Source organism: Epargyreus clarus, unplaced genomic scaffold (genome assembly GCF_041222505.1).
Source record: "Epargyreus clarus isolate Ecla_fem2 unplaced genomic scaffold, WU_Ecla_fem_2.2 ptg000021l, whole genome shotgun sequence".
Taxonomy (NCBI): Eukaryota; Metazoa; Arthropoda; class Insecta; order Lepidoptera; family Hesperiidae; genus Epargyreus; species Epargyreus clarus.
The window spans coordinates 7,752,265-7,770,434 of record NW_027332228.1 but is presented as its reverse complement, the minus strand read 5'-3'; positions in this window follow the sequence as shown (position 1 = coordinate 7,770,434).

Genomic DNA, 18,170 nt, shown 5'->3' with positions numbered 1-18,170 from the left:
GAGTTTGTTTCGATTCTACATTCCACTTGTGGATCCTTTATGTTTACACACCGGGTTGTAGATGATATAATCTGAAGGTATTTGTACTATTTCTATCACACTTTAAGAATACTTCTGGAATGAAAGGAACTAGTTTTATTACACGTTTTTATTACCATTGTTTGTTAGTAACAACAATTTAATTCTTATAATACATAGTTATTAAGAGGCATATAAAATAATAGGATATAAAGAGTTTAAGCGGACATCTAAGAATCTTACCAGTACATTTTTACGAAAACGCGTAAGATTCCTAATTTCTTATTTTTATTTGGAATTCTATGTACTCGTAAGTAGTTTATGTTTATGTAAGTATGATCTTAAAATTTTTAATATTATTGTGTTGCGGAAAGTAACAATCTTTATGACGTATTTTAAGCAAAAGCGTATATTTATTGCAAATCAGATATTAATATTGATTTTCAAAATGGCCCTTCATTCCCAAACCTATTATGTAAGTAACATAGTTTAGTTCCCCACAATACTCGTAATATCACAAATGTTCTACTCAATACCTAACATGGGCAGGAACTAGCCGAGTTTGGAGTGAATTGCCAATATTAGGATAAAGTGGCGCATTGTTTTAACTGGTACAATGGAATTGAATGCGCGTGCCGCCCATTCCTGAGATTCTAGCCGCCGCTGCCTGAAATAGACAATTTACTTAAGATAACATCGCCGAGGGTTTTATATTCCGGATATATTTCCTACCAAATAATAATTCATTAAAGAAAATTAATTCCACAATCGAATATTCAGGTATATAATTGAAACCAAAGGAGTAGATTGTATAATGTTTAATCGTTCGGCCGCAGCGTTCCGCATATGGCACACAAAATGTAATATGCATTATGAAAATGTAATATATCTTATATATAAAATTTCGTGTCACAATGTTAGTTACCGTACTACTCCAAAACGGCTTTACCGATTTTTACCAAATTTTATATAAATATTCAGTAGATCTGAGAATCGGCTACTATCTATTTTTCATAGCCCTAAGTGATAAGGGTTGTTCACGTTTAACATTTTTTTTATTTATAGGGCAACACAACGATTGCCGGGTCAGCTAGTAATATTATAATACCTTATATAGCGAACGTACGGTTAAGTATTGTAAATGGCGTTGCTCTGGTTTGCAATATTACAAGCCTTACAAGAGGCACTCTAACTTCGCTCTCAGCAACGCATCTGTGACCTACGTCGGATAGGAAACTTGTCCTGTTGGGATAGATTAATGGTGACCAGCGATCTTGCAAGATACTTGTTTAGTTTACTGAAAGTAAAATAATAAAATTCTAATTTAAAAACATTACACTACGTACTTGCTACATATTACGTAGTGCAACGGATGAATAGACAATTAAATAAAATAGAATGAAAGGCTTGTAACGAGCAAAACAATAAGAGTCAATTGCCCAGTGATATTATTAAAAAATTGATCTCTGTAAAAAGTTATTCGTACAAATATTTAATAAACTACCAACTGTCTACCCGTCACGTAGCAGCTGAAATATTCAATATCAGGTCAATATCAATACAGTATACATGTACGATATAAACGTGAAAATAACAATATCTCCTGATATTGTTTGGTAATTTTTCAATCCACTGTCAAATGCTCGTAAAAGATATTGGAAACAATTTGAGCAATATCTCCCTCCGTGGACGTTTGTTGAATCCTTTCACAAAGGAATAGAATTCACGCTTGAACGAGTATACTAATATAGATAATGTAATATAGCTTTGACGTCGGGTAACAGATATTGTATGAGTATTGATTTTTTTATTTGAAACTTGTTAAATTATAAACAATTGCCCAAGTGCAACTTGACCTCGAACATGGAGGGTTCTGTACCATTTCTTTTTTATCTTTAGTAATTGCTATTATAGCTGCTAATGAAGTAAATTAATTGTGAGAACTGTCTACCTATTACGGTTCAATAAATAAAGCGAAAAACGTCTAAAAGTTGCGGTTTTTTGTACCCACATGTATTTGTCTTTTTTATTTTAAGTATTTGTTGCTATAGCGGCCACATTTATACATACTTTGTCAAAGTTTCAAATCTCTATCTATTACAGTTCAGGAGATAGAGCCCTGTGATAGATGGACAGGTGGACAAACAGCCAGACGGACAGACAGACAGACAGTGGAGACTCAGGAATAACTTTCCTTTTTTACCTTTTGGGAACAGAACCCTAAAAAGAGAAATATTCTAAAATCTTAAAATTGCAACGAAAATTGCGTCTACAATGATAACAAATTTCAGATAGCTTCTTGCTTCAATATTTTGGCAGGCTAAACAACAATCAGGTAAGGTTGGCTTCGATCCTAAAGAGGAAAAGTAAAACGACTGTGTTACAATAGTTCGCCAAGGGCTCTTTATAGTTCGATATAGAACGGATCTTTGAATAAAACGGGCGCAAGTTATAATGATAGTGAATAAAGTCAAAACAGTTTTGTATTGAACATGCAGTTAAAAGTTATGCAAACACAATTCAGCAAATACTTTTATTTATATTCCAATAGTATGAATTGCGGTCTACTTTTGGTAGTATCAGTTTTTATAGATTGGAAATAGCATACGAGCATGGAATTCACCTGATTTTCAGTGGCCAGTGATATTCTAGAAAGTCTGTTATTAACCCCAGATAGGATTGCGGTCCTACCCTAGGTCTGTCATAGACGCGTGACTACCCCTGAGGACTAAACTGGAACGCCTCATGTAAGTGTCTCTTTTAATAAATTTGAACAGAACAACGCTTAACATTGCTGGTGCAAGGCTGAAAGTGGCGCTATTGTCGCTGGAGTCGAACCAAAAATGTATAATATTTACCAAACATTTACATACCTTAAGTACTATGTGTACAACGTGGTTCATGATTATTCGATATTGATGAATTAATTAGATAAGAAAGTGTGATCTAGTTATTACAGTGGCAATACTTCATCGGACCAAGAATAGTCCCATAATTATTAATAAATAATTAACGCCATCTCTACTATACCAAATTTAGCAACACTCAAGAATCTGTGATTTATTTCAATACACAGTTCAATTTGGTAATATTCATACCGGAGTGCGTACATATTTCGTCTTTTAGTATTCTCCCTAAGGTATTTTTCTAAGGTGAAAAAGCTTGTTTAGTGCTGTCTCGGCAATTTATTTTAAGAGCAATTTTCCTAATAACCTGTGAACATTTTTAAAGAAAATTGGCAGTTTGCTTAACAATGCTTTTGATCTTTTTTAACATTTTGGAGGTCTTATTGTGTATTTTGATACTGTATGTAAAGTGGCCTTTCCGAAGACACTCACTTTATAATTGTAAAATAAGTATTAGCGTAACTTTGTATAGTAATATATAAAAAATATATTTGATCACATAATTAATAATGAAATTAAATCGACTAAATATATGTAATTAAATATATTGACTATTTGTAGAAAAAACTAGTAGGTAATACATTTTTTGCACTGTTTTAAATTGCAAGTTATCCAAAATTAACTTTTTCTTTTTTAGATTTTGGTATAAGAAATAACAAAAAGAGTGGTAACTTTGTTATTAGGATTAGAATTTGAAACCCTATATAGAACTAAATTAATTGTACTCGTTCCCCGCTATGAATTAACCTTTCCTAATGTGTAATCACTAATCAAGATCACAAAGTAGAATTTAAAACGAGTCGGTTCAAACAACTTCATCCTTTGTTCCGTAATAAACTGTCGGGGTACAAAAGAATTTCACCGACACCGGATGTCGCCGCCTGAAATTCAGAGCTAAGGGGATAGTCTATCCACTCAAAGGAAGTTTATTTAAAGACCTTTCTGAAAAAGTATCTCATATTACATACTATTCTGATGAGGACTCTTTCTAGAGCGTTGTCGTTTGATCTAACACTATAATAGTATGTTTGTCGTCTTCGTACACGTGCCTTGCAGTGAGACAGTAATAGGATACTGTCTCAATGCAGGGCACCTCTCAAGGTCTCCTCTCGAATTGAGAAGGTCAGTCCACCGCACAGGCTGATTGCGAATATATTTTCACAGACCGTTTGCACCTTTCAGAAGAACCTTTTGAACTTTTTCTTAACAGGTGAAAGCATTACTTAATTTTAATTGGAAGGTAGGACAAGTACCTAATTTTTGCTTTGTAAGCTACAAAAACACATTTAGCAGGTCTTCATTGTTCAAAAACAAAGTTTTAGACAAAGAAAATGAACTGAAAATGTAACAAAGACAGAGACGGTGACAATGTGATAAAACTCACTATATATTAGATAAATACACAGTAATTGTTTATAAAAGTCAAGGCCCTTCCTGCCGGAGGTGGCAAATCACTGGGCGTATCCGGCGCGACTCATCCGGAAATTGGGAAAGTCTCCGGCAACCGGCGCGGCATCATTACGAAAGAAATTTGTTGATTTCCTTCAATTTGGGATTCACCTCGACGTATCCTTCGAGTAATTCCTGCTTTACAAATTCTAGAAACAGGTGTATTTGGTAGGTATTCATTTTTTGGAAGTAAAGTTTCAGATAACAAGAGGGAACTGAAAATGTAACAAAGACGCGTATGTGACAATGAGATGAGACTACTCTCTATATATTACATAAATACTCATTAATTGTTTATAAAAGTCAAGGCCCTTCCTGCCGGAGGTGCCAAATCACTAGGCTTATCCGGCGCGACTCATCCGGAAATTGGGAAAGTCTCCGGCAACCGGCGCGGGATCATTAGGAAAGAAATTTGTTGAATTCCTTCAATTTGGAATCTACCTACCTCGGTCCAAATTTTATTATTTTATGTTAAAACGATATTTCTGAGAAGTTATAGTAGTTTATATTCAAAGAATGAAGTATTTCATATCGTATGCAGAGGAAAGGAGAGAGAGATACATTTTGAATAGGGCATTATTGAAGTATATATTATACAGTAAGATAATAACTAGTAATAAGCCATCAGTATGATAACAACGTATTTGCCGATTCGATTACACAATAATTCGTATTTCATGGAAAATTATAAATCGGCAGCAGATTGTTATTGGAGCGGATTGTTGATTGATCCGAAATGTTGGTTAGATATTTCCAATTTGTGCTCATTTGTTATTCCGTCGAATCCGTTCGATTGAAAAATGTCAACGGGAATGATGGACGACGTTCGTTTGGAAATTTAGTGCAGGAATATGGGACGTGTACCTGCGACAATATTTGAGCGTTTTGCGTTCGATTGACAGTAGCCGGCGAGGGACTTTTGTTTATGGCGGGTCGTTGGATTTATGCCCACTTGCTCTGCGCTTGTAATAAACCAGGGGGGCTAGCCAAGTTGACATTCTACAGTCGCTTGCGCTGTAGAAACGCTATAGAAACGCTAAAATGTATGAAATTATCAATGATCACGTGATCAAAATAGCGAAGTAGAAAAGTCGTAGCCAAGTTACACGATAGAATAGAACGCTAGCGATTCTACAATGCCCATGTCATTGCTTTTTTCCATACAAATGAGAACCTTTGACAACCTATTGACAACCTTTTGATTTTTTTGTCAAATTTGTTAACGAAGCGTATTCTAAGATAAATGTCATAGTGAGCGATCGCGCCGACCCTGTAGAAAACGTAAACGCTAATAAAATGGCGAATTCTGTATCAGCTGTTTGTCACTTCACTACGCGCTATCACTGCATTATAGACTTTAATTACTTTTGATCATTTGAAAATGTATGCCTACTTTAAATTTGTTGAAATTTGAATATGGCTCTCTATAACTAGTGTATCCTAAAATATTATAGAAATGAATTGCACAGACGTTTTTCTATTTTAAATTAATATGAACATATAATACAATAGATAAGTAGATAGGATAGAACTTAGAGTTATTCCAGTGCTTAAATAAAAATATTGTCTCAGTTTAACTGTTTTATTAATCCTTCTCATAATAAATTTACTTGTAACTAAACAATTTATTTAAATCTTAAAAGAAAAATATAATATTAATATCCGTATCCTTTTTTTCATTATTATCTCCTGTTTCCCTGCAATCTCCCTGTCTAGGCATAAAGCTGGTAGTTATGAGGTTTATTTGTTGAGATGGCATGTATGGTATACACCCAGTGACATACCCATTTATAATTATTGCCTCCTCGGAAGCCGCTCCTACGATGGGAGAAGATCCTGAGTAGCTCTCCTTTTGATGAGCTTAAAAGTGCGGGTGGATTTCATAAGCTCACTAGCAAGCCCATTGGGGTGTCCTTATATGACGAGTATATGATTTTAGTTTATTTGTCACTTCCTCTTTCCCTGTTGTCTCTGCGGCATCAGCTATCATGCGAAGCATTTTCGATTGGAAGCGTTGTGTGATGTCCAAGTTTGAGTTGGATGCGGTTCTCCAAAGCTTAGATCCATATGACCATATCGGTTTTAGTATGACTTTGTAGTAGTCAAGTTTGTTGCTGAGAGACATTTGTGCCATGAGCCAGTAAATTTTACGAAGTTGGACGTCCAGATATTTTCTTTTGGTCACATCACAAATTACATGCAATCGCTGTTACTGTCATTAGTAATATCGCTATAAATAATAATTTGTATGCTCTTTGTAAACAATCACCAATCACCATAGTTACCGTTCATAGACATTATTAAGTTTAGTTTTTGCAAATAGTTTTAATTAACAAAATACATGTACTATAAAATATGGTATATTTTTTATGTATATTATGATGTTATATTTTAATATTACTATTAAATAATTAATCATTACCATGTAGGTATTTTGGCTGGTGTAGAAACCAGACGATATTGTATTTGACGGCACATTGATATTAAATGTGATCGCTAACCATAGACTTATCGTATATGTAGAATGAAACTTGCTAACGAATAGAATAGAAAACGAATAGAATGCAAAGTTTGTAACATGGCTAGCCCCCATATCTCTATTTATGGCACTAAAACGGTAGACACGTCGCCTTCGATGGAACGATGCGTAAATCAGCGCAAATTATGATGACCACGGGTTGATCCTCTTGGTCATCGTAAAACATATTCTATGTTGGTTTATTTTTTTTATTTGAAAGTTAGCTTTATATAAAAGTAACATTATGAAGATCGGAATAGTTACCTATGATCTACATCATTGTCTTTTAACTTATATGCTTGTTCGTCATTTACTGCTTTATTGCTTACCACGGGTCACTTCTAGGGGTGACAAGGGTTTTCGGCCATAGTTCACCACGCAGAACAAGGTTTGTCTGGAATTTCTTGGACTGGACTTCACACACCCTTAAAGACCTTTTGTAAAGATCTTTCAGGTGTGTATGTATCTTGACTTTTTGAGTGTCTACTTTTTTAATTATTACGAAGTTATTTTTACAGTGATGAAATTCAAATTTGATTTATTTATTTCAACTATATTCTATTCAAAAGCATTAAGAAGGAAAGGTTTTTTATATAGAATGTACTTGTATTATCAATAGCTTCGCCTCTTTAGAAAATAGTAGCATCGGCATGATAAGGTATGAAGAGTGCTTTGTGTTGACCTATCGCGTACAAGATCTAAAAATAGAACCAATATCTGCTAAAAGCTTTTCTTCTTTTATAAAGAATAAGGTGCAAATTTCTATTTTGATAATGAAAATTTGCTTTTAAAATTTTCCGATACTGAAATTTAAAAATATTAGTAAAAAAATTGTTAAAGACGCCCTCACTCAAAGTTAGTTAAAATTGTTCAAATTTCTTTTGTCAAGTTTTTGTCCTTGGGGTAGGCCAACACAATACAACAAGCAAAAGTGGTCTTATCGTCATGCCTTTCTCCCAAGAACAATACAGCACTCCGTGGTCCCGGCTAATAGCGACATGTCTTTTGTCGTCCGTCTCCCGTTCATGCAGATAACATAACGAGAGATTTTACGCGCTTATTTAAGACATAAGACCCAAGACAATTTAAGAAACCCGTATATCTTATTTTAAAAGATTATAAAAGTCAAGGTTAATACGAAAATTTGATATGAACAGTTCCCTTCCCAGCATTTTTAGGTGAATAAAATAAAAAAAATATTTTTCAAATAACTGCCATTTCCAATTTTCTTTAAGTTTCCATCATACAATATAAACTTTGTCTAGATTTAAGAACGGTTTGTGTTTTGTTGTTACCCTTAAAACAACTAAATTTCGATAAGTATTAAGTTGAAGCGTAAGTAAGAACTTTAAAGGGATTACTAACATTGTTATTCACACGATTCAAGTAAGTACACTGGTATAATAAAAAAATTACGTAAGTATAAAAAACTGTAACGTGCTGTAACTTAGGCTCGTGAACAGTACTTAACCAACTTTAAGAAGTTTAAAAACTTTAAAGAGCATAAATGGAAAAGTTCAATGGTGAGTTAACTTCTCCTATTAAGTTGTTGCATTGTAGTTTGTGGTAACGCTAAAAATATTACCTACTATTAATAAGTTTTAATAAGAAAAAAGCAGTGATAGCCTAGTGGTTAAGAAACTCAGAGGCCTAGATCATTTTGATCTTTCAAAGTTATGTGCGTATTACAAATTAATTATCACTTTCTTAAACGGTGAATGACAACATCGTGAGGAAACCTGCATTTCTACGAAATTAAAAAAAAACATTTTCAAAGGTATGTGAAATCTACCAATTCGCACTTGGTACCAGCGCGGTGGACTACGGCCTAACCCTTCTCATTTTGAGAGGAGACCCGTGCTCAGCAGTGTGACAGTGATGGGTAGAAAATGAATAAGACAAAAAAAGAGAAATCTTATTACTAATGAAAATTACTTTCGTAGATAGTCGATGGAAGTATATTTAGGTCTAGGTAGACTAGGTATAACAAGATCGCACCACCGCGGGACGTGACACAGAAACTAAGTGGCGCACGGTCACCGCCGAACTATAACGAATTGGTAATTTAATCAATAACAAGCTAGCTTTAAAATAAAATACTTCAGTGCTAGTGTATAGTCCCCTCTGAAGTTTTTGCGAGGAAGTGTAGTCATACAATTTACTATGGCGACACGATTCATTTCTATATTCAGAGCGGACTATCAGTTTTATGCGGACTATACAACATTTTTAAATGACGAAAATACAGATAGGTCAAAAATCATTAAAATGCAGTTGGTCACTCTGGTTCTAGCAGCCTCAATTCATTAAGGCATTTATATAGTAGACAAAGCAGTACATGTAGGAATTTACGTTAAATTGGGTAAGTTCTTGTGCACTGCATGGTTTTATAACAGTATATTGAAACCAGAATATTATTATTATAAATACATTCATTTATTTATTATACAATTATTATATATATTATTAAAAATGCGTACAATTATTTTATAATATCGCTTGAGATTTGAAGACCTACCTATTATGCTAGAGGTAACTTAAACTTCTGAAAATAATATAAACAGAGTTACTAATATTTTTACTTTAAACTTCGCTTAGTTTCGAAGCTGATAATACTCGTATAGTTGAAGCTATTATCATTTCCCTATAGTGAGGTAAATCTTTGTAATGTCAGCTAAAAGGCATGCATGTAGTATAAAGAGATGTGCACAACAATTTTGTAACATTGCAAATTCCCTAATGACTTATGAATAATTCTTGTTTCCACGGAGTCCTTAGAGGAGTTTGATAATTTTGAAAAAGCAACTTTAACATATTACGTGTAGGTACATCCGTGTGGAAATTGTGGAAAAGGCGTGGGGTGCTCCATTTATCAGGTTCGCAAAGCATCCCACACTTTTTCCACAATTATACTATTTACTGTTCTTTAATTGATTCTTAGATTGAAAATTATTTTCTACGTTTTAGTTGATTTTATCATAAAAGCGTGTTTTTTAGTTTTTTGAACTATAATTATTTATTAATTTCTAGTATTTGTTGTTATAGCGACCACCATTATGCATCTTTTGTAAAAAATTAAGTGTCTATCTATTACGATTTAAGAGATAAAGCCCAATGACACACAAAAAGACCGCAGAGGGTTTCGTTTTAACCCTTGAGTACGGAATCCTAAAAATCATTCTACAAGAGGGCATTATAGATATGTTTCAGAACATTTGAGTTATAGGGAAATAACATTATTATTTTCTAAACTAAAAATCACATTATAAAAGTTACGCCTATTGAAACTAAGAAGCAATAATTATTTGCAATCTAAACTTGCGATGAACTTTGTCTAGGTGCTTGAAAAATCTCGCCTCGAAAATCGTTAATCCTGAGGATGTTGATAAGGACAATGGTACAAAATTATTAATATCGTGTATTGTCATCGGTTTTTGATAATTCTTCAAAATTTTGAATTAAACTGTACGTTCAAAGTGGATAGAAATCGGGATCATAGATTCCGTTACTGTTACGTACATACATACATACATACAAACGTACAACCCAAGCTAAGAAAAGCGTGTTAATGATTGCTAAATTCACGGAAATCTTATTTTATTGTACACATTTATGCACAATTATTTTATCTATGAAATGTAAAGTAAAATAAAAGTGGAGAGAATAAACCTGACTTCTCATTACGCTAGCAAATGCGATGAACATGCGAACCAATGAATAGTTACGTATCTTTTTCTTCTCGCATATCAATAAGAGATACATTTCATATCAATTCGCCAATCAAATTACAGTTCTCAGAATAGAAATATGAAGGGTTTACCGAATGGAATATTAAGTAAGTAATAAACTATAATATTTTCTATTTGTAAGAGATATGATAATCAAAATTCCGATAAGTATCGTAATAAAATCCTTGTTATTCTCGCCTTGGTAAGGATTCATATTTTTGGATTCTTTTTGTCTTCGAGTCAAGACCATAAATGAGGGAACTGAAGCCAACCTACACGAATATGGATCTGTGAACTTGTTGTCAGCCAACGTAATATTCGCGTATCTCTTTCTTCCCCATACCGACTCGTCAATCAAATTACAATTTCCCGGAACGGAAATGAATGAAAATTGAATAGGACGGGCAACTTTCCGTGCGAAATATTAAGTAATAAATGTACCTTATTAAGTATTTGTGAGTGTATGATAATACTCTGTATAAAATAAATTAGGTGGTTTATGATGTTTAATCTGGAGTATTCAAATATGATAATCAAATTATTTAAACATTTGTAAAGAAGAAAATACTTTTACTTAAACAAAAGAACAATAAATTATTATTATTTTTATTATAACAAAAGAATATCAGGTTCGAGATCAGACATATTTTTGATTGACAAGACTTTTCGCATATATAATTATTAGTATTAGTAAATAATTTGGTAACAATTATTAACCACTTCATTTACCAATTTAATTCCACCGTCCATCGTAGTACAGGAACACGTAAATAGCAAGCTATTATTCCTTTCACATCAATCGGTTACGTCCCCATTGCTCAGGCGACGTAACCAATTGGCAGGGTAATTTCACTGACATTTCACACGTACTCGTATGTAGAGCCCGCTTCAAACAGAACTTTGATTGGCTTTATATATGCTCATTCTACGTTTGTCGTGTCAGTACCTTCAAATATCTTGTTTAATTCTCGAGCAATTAACAGCTTTTAATATTTATATTCATTTGATGTTACTTATTTGAAGAAACTTGATTATGTCAGATGAGTTAAAGTATCATGCACGGATTATTTTAATATTAAAAAAAACCGAAGGCTTGAAAAGATAAGTTAAACCAATATGGTTCGACGGGGAGGTCCCACTGTGTACTGAGGTTCCACTCAAGTATTTGTGAGTGTATCATAATTATCTGTATAACAGAAAATTAGATGCTTTATGACGTTAATTCTGGAGTACTTCAAATATGAGAATCAAATAATTTAGAACTTTGTAAAGAAGAACATTTTACATATAACAAAAAAATACTTATAGTCTATCTAATATGAAAGGATTACATGAAGCTTCGAGATAAAACATCTTTTAGACTTTTTACATAAATAATTACTCTGTTACGCGTCTTTTAGCAATCTCTTAAGGTCTGAGAAAAAGCCACTAGCAAAGAATTTGGTAACAATATTAACTACTTAATTTGCCTATTTAATTCACCGTCCATTCGTAGTACAGAAACACGTAAATAGCAAGCTAATATTCCTTTCGCATCAATCGGTTACGTCCCCATTGCTCAGGCGACGTAACCAATTGGCAGGGTAATTTCAGTGACATTTCACACGTACTCGTATGTAGAGCCCGCTTCAAATAGAACTTTGATTGGCTTTATATATGCTCATTCTATGTTTGTCGTGTCAGTACCTTCAAATATCCTGTTTAATTTTCGAGTAATTAAGAGCTTTAACTAACATATTTAATGCTCCTTATTTGGCAATAACTTGCTTATACCAAACGAGTTAAAGTATTATAAGTGGATTATTTTTATAGGTGGTGAAGGGTTTGAAAACATAAGATACAACCGATATGGATCGACGGGGAGGTCCATCGCCACACCTATTCCTACCGTTAAGGAATTCTTGCATTTCGGTGGAACAGTGTGGATGCAGGCTCACTTAAATATGAGGCGACTATCGTCTCTAGGAGTCTCTTGGACTATCGTCTTTTGGTTACAGATGTCAATGCAATTACAAAAGAATGCAATAATATTGATTGAATCTGCGGTTCTGGTGAACCACGCGAGCCGGTAGAGATTTCGTTGAGTTCTAACCGCTCGGAAAATAATTTACAAGCTAGCTAGCTCAACAAAGTTTTTATTTCTAGTTGAACTTGGATTTAGTGAAACTGAAAGCTGCAATAGTTTCTAGAGTTGTTGAACTGGTTTGCATTTTATGCTCAAGTTGATACAACGGAATATTTTTCCATTTACCTATTGAATACGTTTATATCGGATTTGCTGAATATTTTGACTTTGAAACTCGAATGTTAAAGTTGAGTCTTGAACGTCCTATACATTTGAACACTAAATAGAAATTAAAATATCCAGTACAATCTTCGTTGTCTTAGGTGATTTTTGATGTGAAACATCTATAGCCGCACGTAAAACCGATTTCTGGCGTGGCGACGCATGCCGTGGCGTCGCCACGCTATACGATAGTATATATATACAGTCTATATGCAGTAGTGTGTACGGTGTGGCGACGCGTCGCCATGCGCAATCGAATTCAATAAATAGTCATCGTTATCTGGAAAAAAATCTTAATATTTTATTTTATCATTATGACATATTTAGTTCCTATCACAATATGTTCTTTTCTGCATATTACTTTTACAAAATAATGTCGATGTTTCACATCTGCCAGGCGTCCCGTGACGGCTCACATTTTTTTTAAAGGTAGCCAAAAAACGATGGTAAGTGCTCACTATATTACCCATGGACATTTATATCAGGGGTTTTATCTGAGGTCTAAGATAGTCGCCTTGTTTGTATCCATGCTTTTGCGGTGAGCGGAACTACTTCGTGTTATAAGTACGTATGGCGATGGTACCGCTCCGGTAAAACTATTCTGATTCCAAAATATTATATTGTACTGTTCCGTAAGTAAACATTTCATATACTCAGCCTTTGATTCATGTTATCCCTCTTACAACAAGAAGCATATTTCATACGTGATCTCATTACAATGGGCTTAGTCAACCGGGTTCTTGTTTATTATCCGTAGTTTCCTTTCCTTTGAGCGACGTCTAATAATACGATTTACAGATAAGCTCCTTCCTTACAGAAAGTTTTAATATTAGACCAGAAATAAAAAAAAAACCGTTCAGCGTTTTTAAATGTAGCTATTTCAAAATATTTTGGTAACATTGTTCTACATTATATAAAAGTAAAACCAGGGACAATGTCAGCGATAACCTTCAACAGCAAACTTTAAAAATACGTAACACAATTTTCGCCCAACTCAATAATCGTATCGTACTTTCTTTTATAAAGGATCAATTTATTTTTACTTTTATTCTTGCGTGACGCTCTTTATAATAAAAATACGACATGAAACGAAAACGGTCTGTAAAATGTTTTATTTACCCATTTGTCGGCAACCTATTTTTACGTTTGATCAGTTTCGCATTACTGAACATATCGGTCAGTGGGAACAATGTAAAAGGTTTCACGGGTTACTCCAGTTTACGAGGGCTCCTGTATTCTGACACCTGCCACTCTTCGGAGCTTTTTGTTCCCGGCTGCATTGCGCCTTTATTGATACGATGAATGAATGACGTGTGCTTCCGACACAATACGCTGTTGATGGTAGGTACTGAAACACTGTTTTTGTAACACCTTTGTGGTGTGAATGCACGTCATTTATTATGTACCAATCTCCGTTGTATGGAACGTCCGGCTTCTATTTATTGATCGACTTTCAACAATAGAAGTAGGTAAGTTTATAGTTTTTTATCTTGGTTTAGCTTGCCTCTTATATGTTAAAATTGCTTTTTAACATATAAGCCTCCCTGGATTTACTTCAAATGTAAAAGATAGCATCTTTTATTTAGCAACCGTTTGTGTAGTTTAGTTCGTCTCGGCAAAATTGGTTCGTACATTTCTATGGTTTATCCAAATGAAATACTAACCAATTTGTGAATAAAAAAAAATTAATAGCAATACTTTATTGTAATTGTAACGACATTTTATTTTTGTATTCTTGTAAAAATCCCTTTCATTTCATAAGGGTACACAACACTAATTAATCCGCAATTTTATAGCATCCATCATACATACCTAAGTTATTTTGAATAATGTCACTAATCTAATCATGCATTACTATTCAAAACGAACGTGTATGCAAGATTATGAAAATTAAAAACAAATTGAGCTGATGCTCAACCGATCTCCTTATGCTGGTCGATTCTCATCTTACTTTTAACAAGTGCAAAAACAAATGAGCTATGTAGTTGTCATACACTGTTGAAAAGTAAATTTCCTCTAGCGTACTAATTAATTAATTAATTTTACAAAATTAATTTAACTTTAATTAACAAATGTAATGAAATAATAATTTTAAATTTTCGAAAGTTAATTAAGCAAGACTGAGTGGACTGAAACGAGCTAAAAATGAATAAATTGACATCAGCGCTTTGTGCTCACTTCGTTGTATTCACTGTTTTATTCATACATTTTTCAGTTTTATACGACGCTGAATAAATGTAACGTAATATAAACGCTAGGAATCGTAATGAAGAAAAACTACCCCTTTATTCTCGTGGTATTTGCTATCACGCTGTTTGTTCGAGCATTTCCATTAATTGTTTTCAATTAGCGATATTTACTTTTCTTCGTTTTTCTCCACACTAATGATGCTCAGAAGGTTCGGATTTATATTGGCATCTCGGATTTTTAACGAGCTTTTATTGCTCGGAGCTTAAAGCGTTTAGACATAAAGGTACTAGAAGAAATATTTCTTTGAAATCTTTTTACACGGTTCTTTTGCAAACGTATCAGTTGTAATTAACTACGTAATATTGTGTTTTATAAATTCGTTTCTTATTACAGTTCACTTGGTTTAATTGTACATGGAATTATCATAATAATGATGGTAGAGTGAGTGGCTACTTACCATCTGGTGGTGCAGTCCATCTGATGGTAAATCCAATAACGTGATGATAATTTCTGTGTAATTCTTGATCATTTAATGCATTTATAAGCAGTGATAGCCTAGTGGTTAAGAAACGCGGCCTCTCGATCGAGGGGTCCGAGGTTCAAATCCCAGGCACGCACCTCTGATTTTCAAATTTATGTGCGTATTAGAAATTTATTATCACTTGCTTAAACGGTGAAGGAAAACATCGTGAGGAAACCTGCGTACCTGAGAGATTTATAAAAAAAATACATATATATATCTCAAAGGTATGTGAAGTCCACCAATACGCACTTGGCCAGCGCGGTGGACTATGGCCTAATCCTTCTCATTCTGAGAGGAGACCCGTGCCCAGCAGTGGGACAGTAATGGGTTGATGATGAATGCATTGTGCACAATCGGGAATCAAACCTGGAACTCTCTTCGTAACAAACGGGTATAGTCATCGCTGTTCTATGCGTCATCAAATGTATGTATAATATTATTATTACTTTGCGTATAACTTATAACTTCCTGCTTGACATAACAGCATGCGATTAATCAGATATTATTATAATATAATAGCCCCAACATACTTAATGTTTCTTTGGCACACATACAAATGTATCTTAATATATCATCCCCCTCCCTGATTACATGATTGTGATTACTTGTGGTCTGACTAAACAAAAATACAAAGAGAAACCGTTAAGGGAATGAGACGGGTGTATAGGGAAGGTTATTTGTCCCGAAAAAGATCGATTAGTATTTATTTGAATCGAAGTCGGATGAAACGACCCACAAATATAGCGAGGACTAGAGAATCGATTCCTTAAAATCGATTTATTATATTTGCTGCTCAGGTAATATTTACTGAAGAAAAGGTCACCCATCCTTGCAACCGACAATTTTAATGGGAGAATAAGAAACGAAACCAACACAAAACAATTACTTAGCAAGTCTTGTGTAATTACAATGGAATAACTGTAATGTCGATTTTCGGGTATCTGATATAGAGAACAAATTGGATATTCGTCCAAAAATGATTCGATTAATCGATCCTATATCGTCGTTCGTACTGCTATTTACACGGTCAGTTAAGCAGCTGAAATACTATTGATTTTTATTACCTACAAAGTTATGTCTCGGTCAGACGTAACAATCATGTTTACTTCCTTTCAAATAAAGAACGCAAAATACGAAGTTTAATGAACCTAAGCAATGGTCTTACTAAATAGACCGCAAATAAAATACGGCTAAACGTCTAAAGCGAATGTTTTACACATGTGCTTAATTTTCACGGAGACCCATTTGTTATTTCAGATGAGTTTGGTCATTTATTTAGTACTCCCTGTGACACAAGTTAACAATGCTATGCTTAGATGAGTAAAATACATAGATTGATCACTCCTAACAGGAAAGTATTTGAAAATTAAAATTGTTGCTTAAATAAAGTATTAACACGTCTTCATTCTAAACGTCGCGAAAATGATTAAAATACTTATTTATTTATTACGTAAATTATGTAATATTAGTTATTTTACGGTAAATTTTCGCAAAAAATGTTTTTATTTGTCAAGAATTCAAATAATAAATTGATAAAATCATCCTTTTGTGGCGTCATTAAGTTGTAAGGCGGTTAAGTATCTTTCTATTTTACTAATCAAAGATGCTGTCAGATGTTGAATTAGAAACACTAACATTGTGTAGAAACATTTGAACAATGTGGAAATGTTGGTTGTTTTTGGCCGACTGTCGAGGATACTGTATGTATGTGTGTAATGATGTACCTATGTATGTATGTCTCATTCTTTGGCATGCTAACCAGCCTAAGCCCCTTGACGGATTTTAACATATGTGGTGTGGTTGGTGTAAATGGTGGGTGTAACATAGGCTATAATTTTAAGCATCTGGTTTTCGTTTTCTATACTATTATTATAAAGAGAAAAACTTTGTTTCTTTGTTTGATTGTAATGAATAGGCTCAAAAACTACTGGACCGATTTTAAAAATTATTTTACCAATACCAAGCTACATTATCCATGAGTAACATAAGCTATATTTTATATGAAATAAACTACTCAAAACAAAATAGGGCCCACAACGTTTTTTTGCATTAATTTTAAAATGCTTACAATTATTCAGTTTTTCTAATTAGATATGGTTGAAGTAGGGATTCATAAATTATGTGAGCTTAACAAATTACATAATTTGTTTATTTTTTTAAATTTAAACACAAAGAACAGTTTTTGGCGATATTTTGGTAAAATAATGGGATTAATGAAATTGAAATTTTATCACTGTATTGGGACCATATGTTCACAAGTCCTAAGTTTAGTAGCGTGTGGGTCCTCCTCTGCTCCGTACGCACTCCCTGAGTCTATTTGGAACACTTTCGATAAGATGCACTATGTTTTGTTCTGGTATTTGCTCCCAACACAATTTTAGTGCGTTTATTAGCTCTTCTTGACTGTTCACGCTGCTATAGTTTTCTTTGAGGCTTCTTTTCAATTGATCCCATAAATGTTCGATGGGGTTGAGGTCAGGACTCATGGCTGGCCAAGGTAAAACTGAAATATTGGCATCAGAAAGTGCAGTCTGTGTGATACGCGCCGTGT